Source organism: Apodemus sylvaticus, chromosome 15, assembly GCF_947179515.1.
Source record: "Apodemus sylvaticus chromosome 15, mApoSyl1.1, whole genome shotgun sequence".
NCBI lineage: Eukaryota > Metazoa > Chordata > Mammalia > Rodentia > Muridae > Apodemus > Apodemus sylvaticus.
The window spans coordinates 29,268,884-29,287,458 of record NC_067486.1 but is presented as its reverse complement, the minus strand read 5'-3'; the positions used below and the strand labels follow the sequence as shown (position 1 = coordinate 29,287,458).

The window sequence follows — 18,575 nt, the reverse complement described above, 5'->3', positions numbered from 1 at the left end:
CTTATTAATTGTTTCATTTCTATAGCATAAATGTAAATAGGCTTGTCACTGTAATATGTATGTATGTATTGTTTATTATAAGAAAATTAGAAAGAATGCTTTTACTATAAATAAATGAATCATAAAAATTAAGGGTCTAAACTTTGTAATACATCAAAAGTTATTAGCCTTAAAATATATATTCTGGTCATTATCATACTGATAGGCCTTTCAAAAGCACAACATGTTGGCACACACAGGTAATCACACAAATTAAACTGCTGAGAAATCATGATAGCCCAGAGTTTGAGGCCAGCCTTGGCTACTGAGCTACAAAGCAAAATTTTATTGCCAAAATGATTACCATAAAACGTTTGATTAAAAGTTAGATGATATACATTAAAATGTATTAGAACTTTGTGTTTTCAAATAATCAATCATTATGTCAATAATATGGCAATTTAAAAATCTTTATTCAGATGAGGTCTGCTCTTGAAGGTTGTTGATATACTGCTTTACTGTTGTTGTGGTAAAAATGCCATGATCAAGGAAACTTAGAGAAGGAAGGCACTTTGGAGAGAGCGTTCAGATTACAGAGGGATGAGAATCCATGAGAGAAGAGGCTTGCTGGCAAGAGCAGGAAGGTTTGTCTTATCTTCAAACCACAAGCTCAATGCAGAAAGTGCATTCAGAGGGTCACAAGGCTAAAGAGTCTCAAAGCTGTCTGCAGTGACATACTTCCTCTAAAATTTCACTCTTGAGATTAGAGTCCCAGTTGAAATTTTGAGTCAAAACTCATTAGGAACTAGTCGATAGACATGCCAAGCCAGGATAGCAGGTTAAAATTCCCATTCTCTGAAACTAAAGCACATTACTGAAATTTTAAAAGCTACCTTCTTTTTTTTTTGAATTCGTTATTTGCTTTATTTACATTTAAAATGTTAACCCCTGTCCTCATAATCTCTCCAAAACCCCCTATCCCATCCCCCTTCTCCCTGCGTACCAACAACCCCCTCCCATTTTCCTGACTTGGCTTTTCTTACACTTGGGCATCTATCCTTCACAGGACCAATGACTTCTCTAATTCCTTAGATGGCAATGAAATACATCATATATTTTTAAGAGACTGCCCCAACTGTGGATACATCCCATATGCAGCCACCAACACAAACACTATTGCTGATGATAAGAAGTGCTTGGTGACAGGGACCTGATATTGCTGTCTCCTGAGAGGCTCTGCCTGAGCCTGATCAATACAGAGGAAGGTGTTCAGAGCCAACCATTGGACTGAGAACTGGACCACAATGGAGAAGCTAGGCGAAGAACTGAAGCAGCTGAAGGGGTTTATAACCACATAGGAAGAACAATATCAACTGACTGGAACCCCCAAAGCTCCCAGGGACTAAACCACCAACCAAATTGTATACATGGAGGGGCCCATGGCTCCAGCTTCATATGTAGCAGTGGATGGCCCTATCTGGCATCAATGGGAGAGGAGGACAATTTGTGAAGGCTTGATGGTCCAGTGTAAGGGAATGCCAGGTTGGTGAGGTGGGAGCAGGTGGGTGGGGGAGCATCTCATAGAAGCAGGGGAGCGGGTGGGTAGGATAGGGGGGTTGCAGATGGGAAACTGGGAAAGGAGATAACATTTGAAATATAAATAAATAAAATAACTAATAAAAATAAAAATAATAAAAAACAGATCTTTACATTTTGTATTGTTAATCATGAAAGGAAATGAAAGAACAAAATAAATTTATAAAAATATTCAACATTTGAATAAGTTATAGACAGTTGCATCTTTACTCTGAAAAAACTCAAATATTTAAATTTATTTTTTAACATATAAGATAATTAAGATCTAGAGTCTAGACTATAGAAAAAATTAATATACTTTAAGAAAGGATGTAGCTACCTAGAATTAAAACATGTTAGAGTTACTGAACTATATAACAGGCTAGTCAGAAAGAATTCCATTCTCACTTAGTTTCCATACAACAAATTTTTCTTTTCTGTGAATGGGAAATAATAAACTATTTTCTGTATTCTTTAACATCATCAAAATACTTAGATAAAATAAATGTAAAATTAATCTGTATAATAGAAAATGCTAAGGAAAATATATCAGAAAGAAAAATTACTTCAGAAAAAAACAAATCTAATATAAAAACATATATTATGTAAAATTTCTCTTTTCCAAGTGCATGTATTTTACATTTTAAATCACATAAGAATATTATTTGTAAAACTTTAATCCATCATGTGTAAATATCAGCATATTCTAAAATAAAGTATAGATTTAGTATAATAATAAACTAGAGGTTGTAAAATTGATCTAAATGAAATAATATTGTTTATTTCCTAGGGACAGTGCTATATCAATTTTACATACAATTAATGTACAAGTAGATTAATATTTATTTTGAATTATGGTTTCTAATAATTTAAATGCTGATTGAAAATGTTCTATGTGCCAGTATGTCTTATGTTAGATTTAGAGCTTATGTCAATTTTTAACTCAAACAGGTCAAACAAATAATCACGGTAATGTTGTGACTTGAATATTCATGAAAAGATACTGAATATCTTGCTAAAAGGATTGAATCATCATCTAGTCAAATAGCTGATGGCAGGTATGGCTTTTCTCCAAGAATTTTTCTTGTAGATGAGAGGAAGTATTGAGTAGAGGTTTGGAGATCTAATTTCTTTTAATTTAACTCCTCTCATGGAAGCAAATCAATGACTGTTACTTTTAGTGAGAATCTCTCATAAGATTGTCTAATTGTAAGTAATTAGGGAAGGTTTAGAGTTGTTTTTAATGGAGATGTAAAATATAATGAAACACGACACACCTCAAAGTCCTGAGAAGTCAGTTATTTTCTTAAAACATACCTCTACCATCATTAATTTGTCTTTTTTAAGATGTACATTTAGAAAATAGCTTATTAGAATTAATTACCATTCAAAATAAACTACATAATAAGGTTCAAAATCATCATTTTATAGAAATAAATGATATGCATAATTGTACAGTTAGAATAGGAAGAAAACAACAAAATTATAAATAGAATTATGATTATATGTAAATAATTGGTTACATAATAAGTTTAGCACTCATTTCTGATCACACAGATCTTCCTTTAAGGAAAAAGTAAATAACATAAATAAGAGAATAAATATTTATAAATACAATAGGCCTACCACATTCATATTTCAAGGAGAATGTCTGAGCAACTCATATGTCCACACAGATGTTTAAAGAAACACCATATAGAGTAAATTCTAGGAAAAGTCTGGGTCAAAGACTCAATGATATATCAACAATTCTTTCAAGAGTCTGATGAATTTAGGAAACATAATTTCCATCATTAGTTTATACTGACTTATTTCCTCTCCATTCCATGATACTATTAGCAAGTTTACAATATTATGATTTTTAAAACACATGTATTCTCTCTACTCCTTCAGTGATTCTATTGCTTAGAGTGAACTTCCTTTTACAACGGAACTCAAGATACTTCATCAAATGAAAGGGTGATTTCAAGCACTCCCTTGCCCCAATTTCTTTTTATTGTTCACAGAAGTGTTGTCATTTTTAGTTGTTCCAAGTTAGTGGGTCATTTGACTATCTGGGACCAATCAACTGTGACAGAAAGCAGCATGTGTTACGTCTAAGCCAGAACACTTGATTGCCACAAGAAACTCTCTGGAATTCTCTCTACCTGCTGTTTTGCTGAGATAACAGAAGCATGTGTCAGGATGGAGACTCTGAATGATGGAAACATCTGGAATCACTGAGCCATAGCATAGAGGAGAGCTGCCCTGGAGAGTGTCTTAGACATCTGGAGGTTTTGTGAGCAAGCAGATTTGCTGCTTGTCAGTGATGATTTTGAAATTTTGTATGGCTATATAACTTAGTCTATCTTAACTAATCAATTGCAATACAGCCATTTTAATGGAACTTCTAAATTTTTATTCTACCCACTAGAAAAGAAGGCCAAACTACTTTCCTGATAACACAAAGGGTGATTTCACAATCCCAATACAACAGAGCAGTCCACATCCTTCTATGGTTGCCAATCTTATTTTGAGCCTATGAAAATTCATCAAATTGACTTCCAATAAATGCGACAGTGGAACAAGAGGTAGGAGGGCCTTCTGTCAAAGGATCTACTTATTTATAACAGCAAAGTGAGACTTCTCATACAATTATCTTCTGTAAAGATGATTTACCCTTCCTCCCCCCAACTTTACATGATTGTTGTATTCTTCATTTACACCTTCATTAAACTACCTGCTTCAGTGATAGGTGTATTTTGTATTAAGTAGATAGGTGTCTTCTGTATTAAGAATAAAGTCAGACTCTGTTTATTTAATTCTTTCCAGATATTGAATCTCTACTAGCATAAAAGTAAAAGTAATACTTGTTTTATAAAATATAATAGCTATTTTAAAAATATCTATCACGTATACCAAAATTATGTAATAAATTATATCAGTTCCAGCTTTTATATTTTTCAATTTTGAAGGGTTCGATCTAACGTTTTTAATCTGAAAAGGTTTCTAAATATGCCATATCTGAATGGGCCTCTAATATTTGGCATTATTTATATGAAGCATTATAAATAATGGTCTGTATTTCTTGTGCCATTATATCTAGTTAAGTTTCATTATATCTAATTAAGTTTTAATTGTCTCATGTGACAAAACTTCTGGATTTGATTTAATTTACAATATAAGACATTTTCTACTCTTTTGTCTTTAGTACCATGGATCCTCCAGAGGTATTAGGGATGTTATATAACAGACTTATTAGAAAGAAGCTCAGTGGGGTATCCGGGGGGCTGTCATCTAATGAATGTCATGACATGTTTGTCACAGATCATGCCACCATTCATGACAAATGACACCCTATCTTCATCTAAGGGCATTTCAGCTTCAGAAGAGAATCATCCAGCCCCTTCTTTTCAAAAGCAGTATTAAGTTTCAAGTGAGTGGAGAGCAGTATTCTGAGAGTAGAACAACGGAGGAGTCCTGAATATAAACATTTTTCAAAACCAAGCAAATCTGCTGTAAATGAAGGCTCAAAATCTTAAGGCCACAAATATAAATGCTGGATTCTATGCACCAGTTGCTAAATTCCTGTGTTACTGGAGATGGAATTAAAGCTATTCCTAAGTTGTCTGGGGGGAAAAAGAAAAGAAATAAAACTACATTTAAATGTGTGTTCTGCTCAAGATTATCTGAAACATTCAATGGATACTTCCTGCGTGGTTATTCTTGCTTTTCCAACTGTGTTTCATTGTAGTAGTCTAAGATAACTTCCTGTCTCCAGCTCCTGACTTGTTAGCACATGGTTTGAATGTGTCTGGTGCCTACCTCAGCAGGAAATGCATTTTATTTTTTTTCATGATACACATAATATTTACATTTTCAAAAATTATTAAAATCTTCTATTCCTTCTATTTTGTATTCTCAGTTTCTCTAAATAAACACTTTTTTGGATTTTTGCTTTTTTAAGAAAGACTATAAAAAGAACATGATAAATTCAGTGTAGTATTCTGGGAGTCTCATCTAGTTCAATTTATTTCTCATATTTTAGGAAAAAGTCTTTTTTGGGGGGGAGTCAATGGATTTTGTGTTTTTTTAAATTAATTTAATAATGTATTCATTTAAAACCTAATATCAGCCTCTTCTCTCCTCTCACTGTCCAGTCACATATATCCTCCTCCCGTTCCTTTCCCCTTCTTCTTTGGGTAGCTTCCGTTAGGTCCCCTCACCCTCACCCTGCACACCAAGTCACTTCATGAATAGGAGCATCCTCTCTCAGTGAGAGAGGTCCAGATGAGGTGACCCAGAAAAGAGAACAGGATCTACATGCAGGCAACAGATTCATAGACCATCCTCCTTCAGTTTTGGGGGCACCCGATAAAGAGCGGCTCTTCTACTGCATATTTTCAGGGATCCGAGGTTCAGAACATGTTCCCTCTTTGCCTGGTGGTTCAGTCTCAGGGGGCTCACAAGTGTCTGGTTTAATTGACTTTGTTGGTCCTTCTGTGGAGTCCCTGTCCTCTTCAGGCCCCTCACCCCTTCCCCTAACTCTTAGAGGGAAAATAGACATCAGACGTGGATGAAAGGAGCGAACTGGGTGGGATAGGGGATGGGAAAGGGAGCTCGGATGAGGACATCAGGTGTGGTGAGAGCAGGAACGGGAGGTGGAAGAGAAGATGGAAATCAATGGAGGGCCATGTCTGAGACTAACTAAAGGCCTGGGGCTAGAAAGGTTTCCAGGGGTTTCTTGGGTAACCGTAGCTTGGATTATTAGCAGCTAAGGATATCGAGTTTGAAGTGGCCATCAACTGTAAACAGGCAGTACTTCTAGTGGACTGAAAGAGACACCAATCCACCCACAGAATCTTCTACCAATTAGGTGCCCAGCCTACAAAATTTGTAGGGACAGAGTGCAGAAACAGAGGGAATGGCCAACCAATGTCTGACAGACATTGAGATCCACCCTATGGTTAAGAAACAATGCCTGAAACTATTATCAGTACTCTATTGTGCTTGCAGACCAGAGCCTAACACAATTCCCACCCAGCAGCCAATGGAAACAGATACAGAGGCCCACAGCTAAACTCTAGATGGGGCTCAGGAAGTCTTGTGAATTTCGTATATTTTTTAAGTAATCAATTGAAATAACATTTTGAAATGTTGTATTTGATTATTTATTTTGGTTTTATTTATGTTTTCAATAATTTTTATGTGTCTCTAACTCCAAATGACCTTTATTTTGCTTAAAACTATAAGCCAAACTGAACTGAAAAATATAGTGATTTTGTATTCATGATTTCAAAATTATCAAAATTGCATTATCTGTTTTTGTTATTAAAATAATCTGTTTATATACACTAACATTTGTACATATTTAGTAAAAGATTGGCTAATTAATAAATATGATACATTCTTCAATTTTTTAAGGAAAAAAAATATGATTTTATTCAATAAATATGTGTAAATAAGTTAAAGATGATGGTTTCTATGATTTAGAGAGATTATCATTTCTTTTTTACTTAATTCAATAAACAATAGTGAAGAGTGGTTTTAGTTATTAAAATAGAGGATTTAATTAAATTATGTAAACATTTTTATATCAATTTCAAATTCATCCATACAATGTAATTCTTGCCTCTTAATAATCTATAAAAGTTTTAAGATTTATGTCAATTATGGCTTACTGATCCCAACATGAAATAAAATTGGATTCACAAAGTAACAGATATATAGTAACTGAAAAATAAAGTTATAATGCTAATATTTAACTGGAATATATATCAATGCATGTATACTGTAACCACATGCACATTCATATATCATATAAAATATTGCAATAACTTATTTTTCATTTGGGGCCTCTTTTAAATATTGAATATAATATCTTCATAGGATATTGTCAAAATTTTCCTCATTATGTAAAACACCAGAAATGCCTTTGAAACAATGTAAAACTGTGGGTACTTTTAGGGTAATCAAATAGAAAGCTAGAAAAATATTCAACCACTATATAGTAAATAAATTACATTTATATAATCATAGAATACATTGTCATGTGCTATGAAAAATAAAGCGATACTATGAAGAATAGTAATAATGTATAAAAACAAAACAACAAAAAGTCCAACAACACAGTGCTATACTGTGTTGTAAATTTTGTTTTTAATTTTTTTTATTCGGTATATTTTTTATTTACATTTCAAATGATTTCCCCTTTCCTAGCCCCCCCACTCCCAAAAAGTCCCGTAAGCCCCCTTCTCTCCCCCTGTCCTCCCACCCACCCCTTCCCACTTCCCCGTTCTGGTTTTGCTGAATACTGCTTCATTGAGTCTTTCCAGAACATATGCAATGGTCAAAAGACAAAAAAATGAAACGACAAATTTAAAAAGGGAATACACATTTATAAGACAGGAATTCTCAGTGGATAAGGAAAGAAGACTTGCATGAGCTAGCTTTAGTCCACCAAATATTTTTTTTCTGAGTGTCTGTTTAAAATTTCTGATGAATTTTGAACTGTAATTGATTTTTACTTGGCTTTGTGGATGAAATTAAGTGGCCCTACCCAAGAGAGCAGAATGTCAGCTATTTGAATAACTACTTGGTTTATTCTGGAAGATAAAGAAAGGAAGGATGGATTTTTGAATTAAGTGTCCTGATCATGGTCTCTCTTTCCCCATCACCTCCCATAATTTTTGCTCACCTTCCCTACAATCTAAAACTATAATTTTTCTTGGGAAACAGAGGGAGGAAAGAGGGCTTATGGGACTTGAAGGGAGGGGGGAATCAAGGAAAGGGGAAATGAAATCATTTGAAGTGTTAATAAAGAATATATTGAATAAAAAAAGAAAAGAGGCAAATGAAAATAAATACACCATGATTTTAAAACAACAATAATACTAAATTAATGAAAGACATACATACAACTCAGAAAAACATAAAATGCATAACTATATTATAGAAATGAAAGACCAAAAAAAAAAAAAAAAACCAAAGAAAGCAAGATGAGACAAAACAAAGTCTACAAAAATATTTTGTCTTAGACCAGAATCTTAACCTACATCTCTCATTTCTAACTCCTCCTCTTAAAATCACTCTTGTTTTTCTAGAATTCTAGATAGAGAATTGGAAATATTGTAACATCTCAGACTTCATTGCACATGCATACTTTTAGTTTATGAAATACTCAATTTAGAAGTTATGTAAGTTTTCATTGATTTAATATTCATATTTTAACACATAACTTTGAAATAAACAAATTATCTCTAACTTTGACATATTATGCAGTTAAAGCCCATGTGAGTATGGGAATGTGAAAATGTTGATAAGAATGCAGATCTGAAAGAAAGCTTGGCATGTAGATAATTCTGTTAAATGGAATGAAACCATAATATTTAGAAGCATAAAATACATCTTTGTTAAACACATACCATTAATCTTTTTGTTGCTTACATGTTCTAGAAAAATCTCTACCAAGTCCTTGTATCAAAAATAATTAAGTTTAAAAATTGTAAAAAGAGGTGTTTTGAGTTTGGCCTCCATAGCCAATTAAAACAAATGCAAGATGGAGGAGAGGATTCCAGGAAATATTGTTGATTACAATTCTTTCCACTGTCATGGGTCACTTGCTCATGCAAGGCCAGCTGGCACTTACCAGGACTTCTCTGGCCTATCATTAAAATGCTAGTCAGCATCATGAGAGCCCGCGATTACCAATCTACATAGTCATCTGGCCCATCCAAATAACCAGTTACAATCTTTAATTTATCTAAAATGGTGGCGACAACTCTTGATGCCTGGATGGTAGAGGATGTCATTAAGGCAAGTCTTAGGGACATTTGTGAACAGACAAAATAAAAGTGTAAGAGCACAGAAATATGACTGTGGTGCTTATGGAATGTGTGTGTTTGTGTATGTAAAAAGACTATCAAACATAAAAGAAGACATAATATGATAGAACTTTTATATGAATCAAAGTCAAACAATAATATATAAACTATAAAAGCAGTGTATATATTACAATATTAATGAAATCTTTGAAGGGTGGAAGAGGTACTTAATTATTCCTTGGTGAGCAGGATGATATCTTTATATTATAAATAAATGGCATTCCATGCACGCACACTGATCACTGAAAAATGAATAAAGGAACAAATGAATAAAGAGAAATGAATAACTGGTTTCCTATGACACTTTGTACAATGCCAAATATAATTATTAGACTTGAGACATTTGTTGAATGCTAAGAAAAATTCGGATTCTGAAGAGGTATACTATGAGGAATTTGCTCTTGTGATGTATTATTACATTACTAAAGCGTTTTCAATGCAAATTTAATTTTGATTATAATGCTCATTCAGAAAATAAGGGATAAATGGTGGAAGCTAATGAGTTCAGACTTTCCATTCAAAAATTTAATAAATATAAGGAAACTTCTGGGATTGTGGGGTTATAGTAAATGTTTTATGAGGGAAATTTCTGTTTTGGAATTGTAGAATCTCAGTTCTACCACTGGGACTTTTAAAGTAAAAATTATGCTGAGAAACCCACTTGTTAAAATGTCACTTGCAATAGTTTCCTTTGCATTAAGTCTTGTAAGGTACCAGGCTAACAGAAAAAAAAAAAAGCAATTGTATTGTTTTGTCGCCATTTAGTCTTTTTTTATATTGAATATAATCTTCATTTACATTTCAAATGATAAAACCTTTCCCAGTTTCCCCTCCCCCCAAACCCCCAATCCCTCCTCCCACCTTGCCTCCAAGTATATGTCCCTCCACCAGACCCACTCCCACCTCCCCACACCTTGATTTCCCTTTGTTGGAGCAACTATTGAGCCTTCACCTAACCTAGTCACTTGTGTTTGAGGAACCATAGAACCTAGGTTAAGTACAGTATGCATAGTAAGATGTTGCAGTCACAACATGAATCACTTTCTGAATTCTTGAAATTTTGCAAGTACAAGCTTACAAAAAATCAAGAAATAATGAGTTTTTTTTTTTTTTCGGGTTTGAGATCACGGTTTATTAATTTGTTCATGCTGTTCCAAAAACAGTATTCATGAAGTACAACCTCAATAGTACAACCATCCAACTGTGAGAAAGTTTTTATTTTTACAAGTTTTCGATATCATTTCAAATGATTTCCCCTTTTCTGGCTTGCCACTCCCCAAAAGTCCCATAAGCCCTCTTCCCTCCCCCTATTCCACCATCCACCCCTTCCCACTTCCCTGTTCTGGTATTCCCCTATACTGCTGCACTGAGTCTTTCAAGAACCAGGGGCCACTCCTCTGTTCCTCTTGGACATCATTTAATATGTGGATTATGTCTTGGGTATTCCAAGTTTCTAGGCTAATATCTGCTTATCAGTGAGTGCATACCATGATTGATCTTTTGAAACTGGGTTACCTCACTTAGTATGATGTTCTCCAGCTCCATCCATTTGTCTAAGAATTTCATGAATTCATTGTTTCTAATGACTGAATAGTACTCCATTGTGTGTCTATGTTTTTCTAGTTGTAACAGCTTTCATTATCTTTCCAAACAAATTCTGTGCTCAATATATACAGACATAAATGACCGCCTTGATTTATCTGAAAGATCTCTGTCTTTTCTAATAAACTCCTGGAAGTTCTATAATTTATTATTAGTGAAATCTCCTTATAGCATTTTAAGAGGAAAAGCAAAGCATTTATATTTGTTCATTCCTTATTCAGCTAATAAATTGATCCCTTTCATGTGACATTTCCATAAACAGTACTAATTACATAGAATCTGCTTAAAAGATGAAATTATAATTGTGGTGAAAATGAGTAACTGCTGTATAATTTGGTCAAAATTTTCTAACTCGGTGGGAAGCAGAAAAAATAAGAAAAAAAAACATATTGTCTAAAAGTAAAATTAATCACTGCATTGATATAGCCAGTCCTAAGATACAGCTGCTAGAGCCAATTGCTTAGGATTACAATTACAGTATAATGGAGTTTGACTTATGTCTTAGTCAGGGTTTCTATTCCTGCACAAACATCATGACCAAGAAGCAAGTTGGGGAGGAAAGGGTTTACTGCGCTTACACCTCCATTTTGCAGTTCATCACTAAAGGAAGTCAGGACTGGAACTCAAGCAGGTCAGGAAGCAGGAGCTGATGCAGAGGCCATAGAGGGATGTTTCTTACTGGCTTGCTTCCTCTGGCTTGTTCAGCCTGCACTCTTATAGAACCCAAGAGCACCAGCCCAAATGTGGAACCACCCACAAGGGGCCCTCACCGCTTGATCACTAATTGAGAAAATGCCCCACAGCTGGATCTCATGGAGGCACTTCCCCCAACTGAAGCACCTTCCTCTGTGATAACTCCAGCCTCTGTCAAGTTTACACACAAAACTAGCCAGTACAATTGACCCCTTGTCAACTTGACACACAAACACATCACTATTAAGCCTCAACCCTTACTTTCTTATTTATTCCCAAGATCTAAATTACTTTAAAAGTCCCACAGTCTTTACATATTAAAAGTTCAATCACCTTACAATGCCCAATACCTTTAAAATTCAAAGTCTTTTAAAAGTTCAAAGTCTTTTAACTGTGGGCTCTACTAAAATACTTTCTTCCTTCAAGAGGGAAACATATCAGGGCACAGTAACAACCAAAAGCAAAACTCAAACTCCAATGGTTCAATGTCTAGGATCCAACTCACAATCTTCTGGGCTCCTCCAAGGGCTTGGGTCACTTCTCCAGCTCTGCCCTTTGTAGCACACAGCTTGTCTTCTAGGCTCCAGCTGCCTGTACTCCACTGCTGCTGCTGTTCTTGGTGGTCATTGCATGGTACTGGCATCTTCAAAACGCTGCTATCTTCCACTGTAATTAGGCTTCACCAATAGCCTCTCATAGGCTCTCTTCAGAGTGACAAGCCTCTGCTCCTATGTATGATCCCTTCAAGTCCTGGGCCATCAATTGCAACTGAGGCTGCACCTTCACCAATGGCCTTCCATGGCCTCTGACTGTGCCAAGAGTCTCAGCTGCTCTTCATGACCCCTTCATGCCTTCAAAACTAGTACCATCTGGGTAACTCTTACACAGTACCAAGTCCAGCCACAGCACAAAATACAACTGTGGCTATCTCTGGAACACACTCTCTGTTCTCTCAGAAAACACTTCCAAGAACATTTCATCACAGTGATTCTGGTCTCTTCTTAATCACCACTAATTTCTTAGCTCCAGCTAACCAGCATCAATAGTCTCAGTAACTAAAAGGTTTGCTTTAGTGGTTCTGGTATCTTGTTACTCACAGCTGATTCTTCAGCCCCAACTAACCAAAACCACAGAATCTTTACAATCAAAACATGGCCACTGTAAGAGTCTTTAATCTTCCCTCTGAAATTTCACAAGCCAGGCCTCCATCTTTTGCACTGTTCTTAACATTTTCTTCCAAGCTCCTAAAGAACTTTCCACTGAGCTCTTAATATTCTAATGGATTTTCTAGCTCAAAGTTCCAAAGTCTTTCCACAGTCCTCCCCAAAACATGGTCAGTTGTCACAGGAATACCCCACTACGCTGGTACCAATTTGTCTTAGTCAGGGTTTCTATTCCTGCACAAACATCATGACCAAGAAGCATGTTGGGGAGGAAAGGGTTTATTGAGCAACACTTCCATATTGCAGTTCATCACTAAAGGAAGTCAGGAAAGGACTGGAACTCAAGTAGGTCAGGAAGCAGGAGCTGATACAAAGGCCATGGAGGGATGTTTCTTACTGGCTTGGTTCACCTGGCTTGCTCATCCTGCTCTCTTATAGAACCCAAGAATTCCAGCCCAAAGGTGGAACCACCTACAAGGGGCCCTCCCCACTTGATCACTAATTGAGAAAATGCCCCACAGCTGGATCTCATGGAGGCACTTCCCCAATTGAAGCAGCTTTCTCTGTGATAATTCCAGCCTCTGTCAAGTTGACACACAAAACTAGCCAGTACAACTTATAAACTTAAAATCCAAAATTCTTTATATATATTTTAAGTCCTTCTAGTTGAAGAGAACATTATATTTGGAACAAAAATCTGATGGCAAACACATGTATAATATTCCAGTCTTAAAAAAATTTGGAGATTGTCTTCCTCTGTTAAAATCTATTGACCATTATCATTCTTTCTTCTTCTGGTCCTAGAAATGGGAGCATGGCGGGGTACACTTAAAATGTCCCAGAGACCTTGGATGGGGGAAGATCCGAAGAGCCAATGCAGGTGCCTTTTAGCTCATATGCCTAGAAGTGAGACATGGAACCAGAAGAGTAAGTTCCTATAGCCAGGCAGAACTTCAAGGTGAGGGATAAGGACAAAAACGCACTGACAAATCTTTCAACCCAAAATTTGTCCTGTCTAAAAGAAACCAAAGGAATGACTGCCCAGTAACTGGCCCAATTTGAGAATCATCCCATGAGCAAGCACCAATCCCTGACACTATTAATGATTAGGCTGGCACACAGGAGCCTAGCATAACTGTTCTCTGAGAGGCTCTACCCAGAACCTAACTGAAAAGAGATGCAGATACCCACAGCCAAACTTTGGATGGAAATTGCGGACTCTTATGGAAAAATTGGAAAAAAAAATATTGAAGGCCTTAAAGGGGATAGGAACCCCAGGGGAAAACCAACAGTCAACTAACATCACCCCTAGGAGCTCTCAAAGACTAAAGCACCAACCAAAGACCATACAAGTCGTTAAGCAAGGCCCAGGGCACATATGTTCCAGACCTACAGGTAAGTCCCCATGTGGGTTCACCAATTTCTGGAACAGGATCTATCCCTAAAGCTATAGCCTGACTATGGAATCCATTCCCCACAATGGCAACTTTGTCTACACTCAGTGGGAGAGGATACACCTAATACTGCAGAGACTTGAAGCACCAGGGTAGGGGAATACTCAGGGGAACCTATGCTCTCAGAAGCGAAGAGCAAAGAAATGTGGGAAAGAACTAGTATGGAATATAGTTTGGGGTGTAATTAATTAATTAATCCTTTAACATTAAGTCAATTTTTAGTTGAAAGCATTAGCTATAATAGAGTTATTGTAGCATGTAACTATAATATCCAAGCACACTATACATGTATTTTAAGACATCATGGGTAATATTTTATTACCCATGATGGATAGTATTATGATCTTGATATTAATTGCTATCTTACCATCATTTAAAATAATCTGGAGGATGGGCTTCTTGGCATGCTTAGAGTGATTAGGTTGATTGCATTAATTGTGATTGGGATAATATCAAACTGTGAGTGCACCTTTCACTGGCTGTAATCATAAATTAGTTTGTAGCCGCCAGCGGCTACATGTGAACCAGGTTACCTGTTGAGAGAATTTTGGGGTCATAGGGAAGAGAAGCGAAAAGAACGTACGGCCAAGTCAATGTTCACTGATCAAAGCCGTAAACTTTAATGGCGCCGGACCTTTTAACAGTTCGGGCAAACCCTTCCCCCCAGACTCCAGGCTGAGTTCCGGTGGAAGTTGTCTAGCTTCTCTTGGAGGTCTTCGTCTTGACTGCTCCGGCAGCTGGGTGGGTCACCTGTTTAATTCAGGAATCCCTATACCTGGAGGAACAATGAACTTGACCTTTACTATGTGCACTCCACCCTAGGTGGAGCAGGATCCTGGCTAACTGGGAGAAGTTAACCTTGACCAAAGTCAAACTCTGACCAAGTGCAAGACTGCCCCAATATGGCTCTGTACATGTCCTCCCTTTTTTTATTAATTTGAACACGAGGAGGTAGAAAACAAGTGGATAAATATCCTTCATAAGAAGGCGGGCCTTAACCAGGAGGGGAAGCATTGACCGTAATTCCTCTTAAATATTGTATAACGTCTTTTTCAGAGGAGGGGTAATAGGCTCCCTTATTATTTTAAGGACAGCCTCTCGACGTTAACCCCTATGCAATTAGGTGTACTTCCTGGGGACTCAGAAGCAGAAATTCACCTCCCCATGCAGTGCTTTGCCTCGCACGTCTCGCTGGTACCCATGTTTGTTCATAAACAAACACACATAGATCTGAGTTCTATGTGGCTCCCTCTTTGGAGATCCACTTGTGTAAGTTTTGAAGCCAGGGGGGTCTGCAAGTGTCTTTAACAGACATGTAATCTCTCCATCCAGGTGAGCCTGGGTGGAGACAGCCAGTCTGCTTAACAGACAAGGTCAAGAGTTAAAGGTGGAATAGGATTAACTTGTCCCAGAAGTATCCAATTCAGTTGTAAATTAACAACTTTAAGGACACAAAGCTTGGCCTCTGAGGTGGGAGAGGTAGCCTTGTGAATCAAGAGATATGCTGTTACTTCTCAGGAAAAGTGGAGACTATATGTTAAATTAACACAGCTGGCTGAAGATTGTTAGCCATCTTCAAAATTGGAATCTTCAAAATTGGAATTATTTCTAGACCAGTCTATGGTTGAGTCAGCTGAGCACAATAAGGAGAAGAGTCATTTTAACTCTTCTAATTAATTTTTCCTAAGCTAGCTTAACAGTCTCCATGTTCTGTCCCACAAAGTCTAAAAGCTTGAAGCTAGGCAATTTATCTAACCTGGGACATTTAACAATTGAGGTAAGTCAAGAACATATACCCAATATAGCTCTTATGTTACCATGGTCTGGGCATTCAGCAAGCACAGTCAGCATATCTTCTGCCGCATTCTGTGGAAAAAACAGAGGACATGCCTTCTCCCCCAATATTAAATCAGGATCATGGCATATGTTAGTAAGTGAATTCCTTCATTTCACCTAGACATCAATATGTCTAATTACAAGATGTCATATACATTTAGCAAGGAGTTTCTTGGGATCCAAATTTTAAAATTTTTTTTTAAAAACATGCAAGCATAATTTAAATTATATGCACAGGGACACAATTTCCCCTCTTTTCTTTCTTCCAAGAAGATATTGTTTTATTAATTTAAGTTGGAACACAAAGTATAAACCATAACATAGGCAATAACTATGTAATTATATAAAATATAGTTGCTTTTTCTGTTAGAGCAGTTGCAACTAGACAGCCTAAAAATGAATCATTAGTCACATGTACATATTTTTTTAATCTTTTAAATTAGAAACATGAATATCATTTATCTGTAATAACTAAGTCCTCTAGGATTAACACCATTACGTGGTAGAGGTAGAAACTGAGGACATCAAGAACAAATCTTTATAATTTGATGTGTACAAAATATAAAATTATTTCAAATACCTAAAGGACAGTCATTTAGAGAACATATCCTTTGTTCTTAGAAATTTGAATCACATTTGTATAAACTGTAGAAATTAAGAATTAGCAGTATTAAAAATGGACCAATTTTAAGCAATTATAAACCATGAGCTATGTATATCTACTATTATTAAAAGCTTGACCTTTAACATCTTAAAAATAGCTGCTATAGCACCCAATTCAGGTATCTGTGTTGAAGCAGGGAGAAACTTAAAGGAATAAACATGTGATCTGATAGTACAAATTATCTTTTGGATAACAATTATTAATTTTGCCTAAAAATGCTTGCCATGTAATAGATCAACCATTAATAATAAATTTGATTGTTGCTTGAAGCAAGGAACAAATGTTTCCTACCTTGAAAACAGAGGTTTAAGACCTTCTGTGGCAAGCTTAAAATGAGGTAAATAAGATAAAGCCAATTAATATATCCTAACAACTTTTGAAAGCCATTTACCTAAAAATTCTAAAAGTCTATAGGAGCAAGGGCCTGTAACAAACATTCTATGAACATTATACACTGAAAATTTTTAAGATCTTAACTTCTAGTATTGAAACAGAGACAAAACACTTTTTTTCTTTTTTTTTTTTATTTGCCCTAGGATCCACCTTTAGTCCTTGGCAAGGACTAGACCTGAGCCTTTTAACTAAGACCAGACCCAAACCTGCTAGGACGTTTTCAGGATTAAACAAAAGAAACCTGTAATTTCATGGTCAAAGGAACCTACTTGATATCAAATACATTTCTACAGAGATATCCTTTTTAATCTTGGAGGGTTAAATTTTGCTCCTACCATTGTAGCCTATAAACTTGTGGAAAAGAGGCAATGGGCCTCTAAAACCCATAGCTGCATCACTCTCAAAATTATCTTAATTACAAAATGTTAACAATTACGAGCCTGCAAACTGAAAACTGTAGCCAATGACACACTGATTTTTATTGTAACTCAATGTTTTCTTGCAATATTAGAGCACAATTGTAATTTTGGAAGCAAATCTCAATTTTAAACAATCTATTTTCTTTAAAATTAATGGCAAACACATATTTACAGCACAAGGTTTGTATGCCAGTTCTTATGTTCAAGTGTATAACAGTGTAACTTATTAAAGAGACAATATTTTAAATCTTAATCTTCATTAAGTCTAATCTCCAGGCCAAGATTCACATGAAACACCATGCCAATTTAGGAGCGTCCCAAAGGCCTGTATTTCCTGGGTTGCGTCATGCCACGTGGTGTTCAAAATGGCGACTACCCTAAACTACCAGCCTTAATCGTCATGCCACGTGTTCAAAATGGCGACTACCCTAAACTACCAGCCTTAACCATCATGCCACGTGTTCAAAATGGCGACTACCCTAAACTACCAGCCTTAACCTAACTTTTGTTAATAACATTATACCTTTTAAATCATGTGCAGTGACTTAAGCCAATACTCTATAGTCAAGACATGCAAAATATACCTTTAAATCCAATTATAAACAAGAACAAGGCATGAGTGGCGTTAGGCCACGTGTAGTTAGTTAAGATAGCTCTAACACTGAATCACCAGTTTTAAACTAACCTTTTCTTAATAACACTATACCTTTTACATAATAACCAATTAATTTATAACTCTTTAGTCAAGAAATGTAAAGCCTTATATCATTAAAACCAATTAGAAACAAGTATAAAGCGACTAGATGAATTTCACAAGCCAAACCAAGGTCTTCCCAAATCTTGAGGTTTCTGGGCTTTAAGAGCGGCTTTTTCCCCAGCCATGCTTGCCTCTTGGGTGAGTGAGCTACGCTGCTGCAGAGTGGCTTTGAATCAAT

At 36.0% G+C, this 18,575-nt stretch overlaps 1 long non-coding RNA gene across 2 annotated transcripts in view; it reads right to left on the bottom strand.

Moving 5' to 3' along the window:
* The window catches only part of LOC127666206 (uncharacterized), a 138,535-nt gene extending 122,176 nt beyond the window's left edge, over positions 1-16,359 (bottom strand). For both annotated transcript variants that reach the window (XR_007973567.1, XR_007973566.1), the window contains exon 1: positions 15,126-16,359. This is a non-coding gene — a long non-coding RNA (uncharacterized LOC127666206). The remainder of the gene's footprint in view (positions 1-15,125) is intronic.
* Between the last annotated feature and the right edge of the window lie 2,216 nt (positions 16,360-18,575).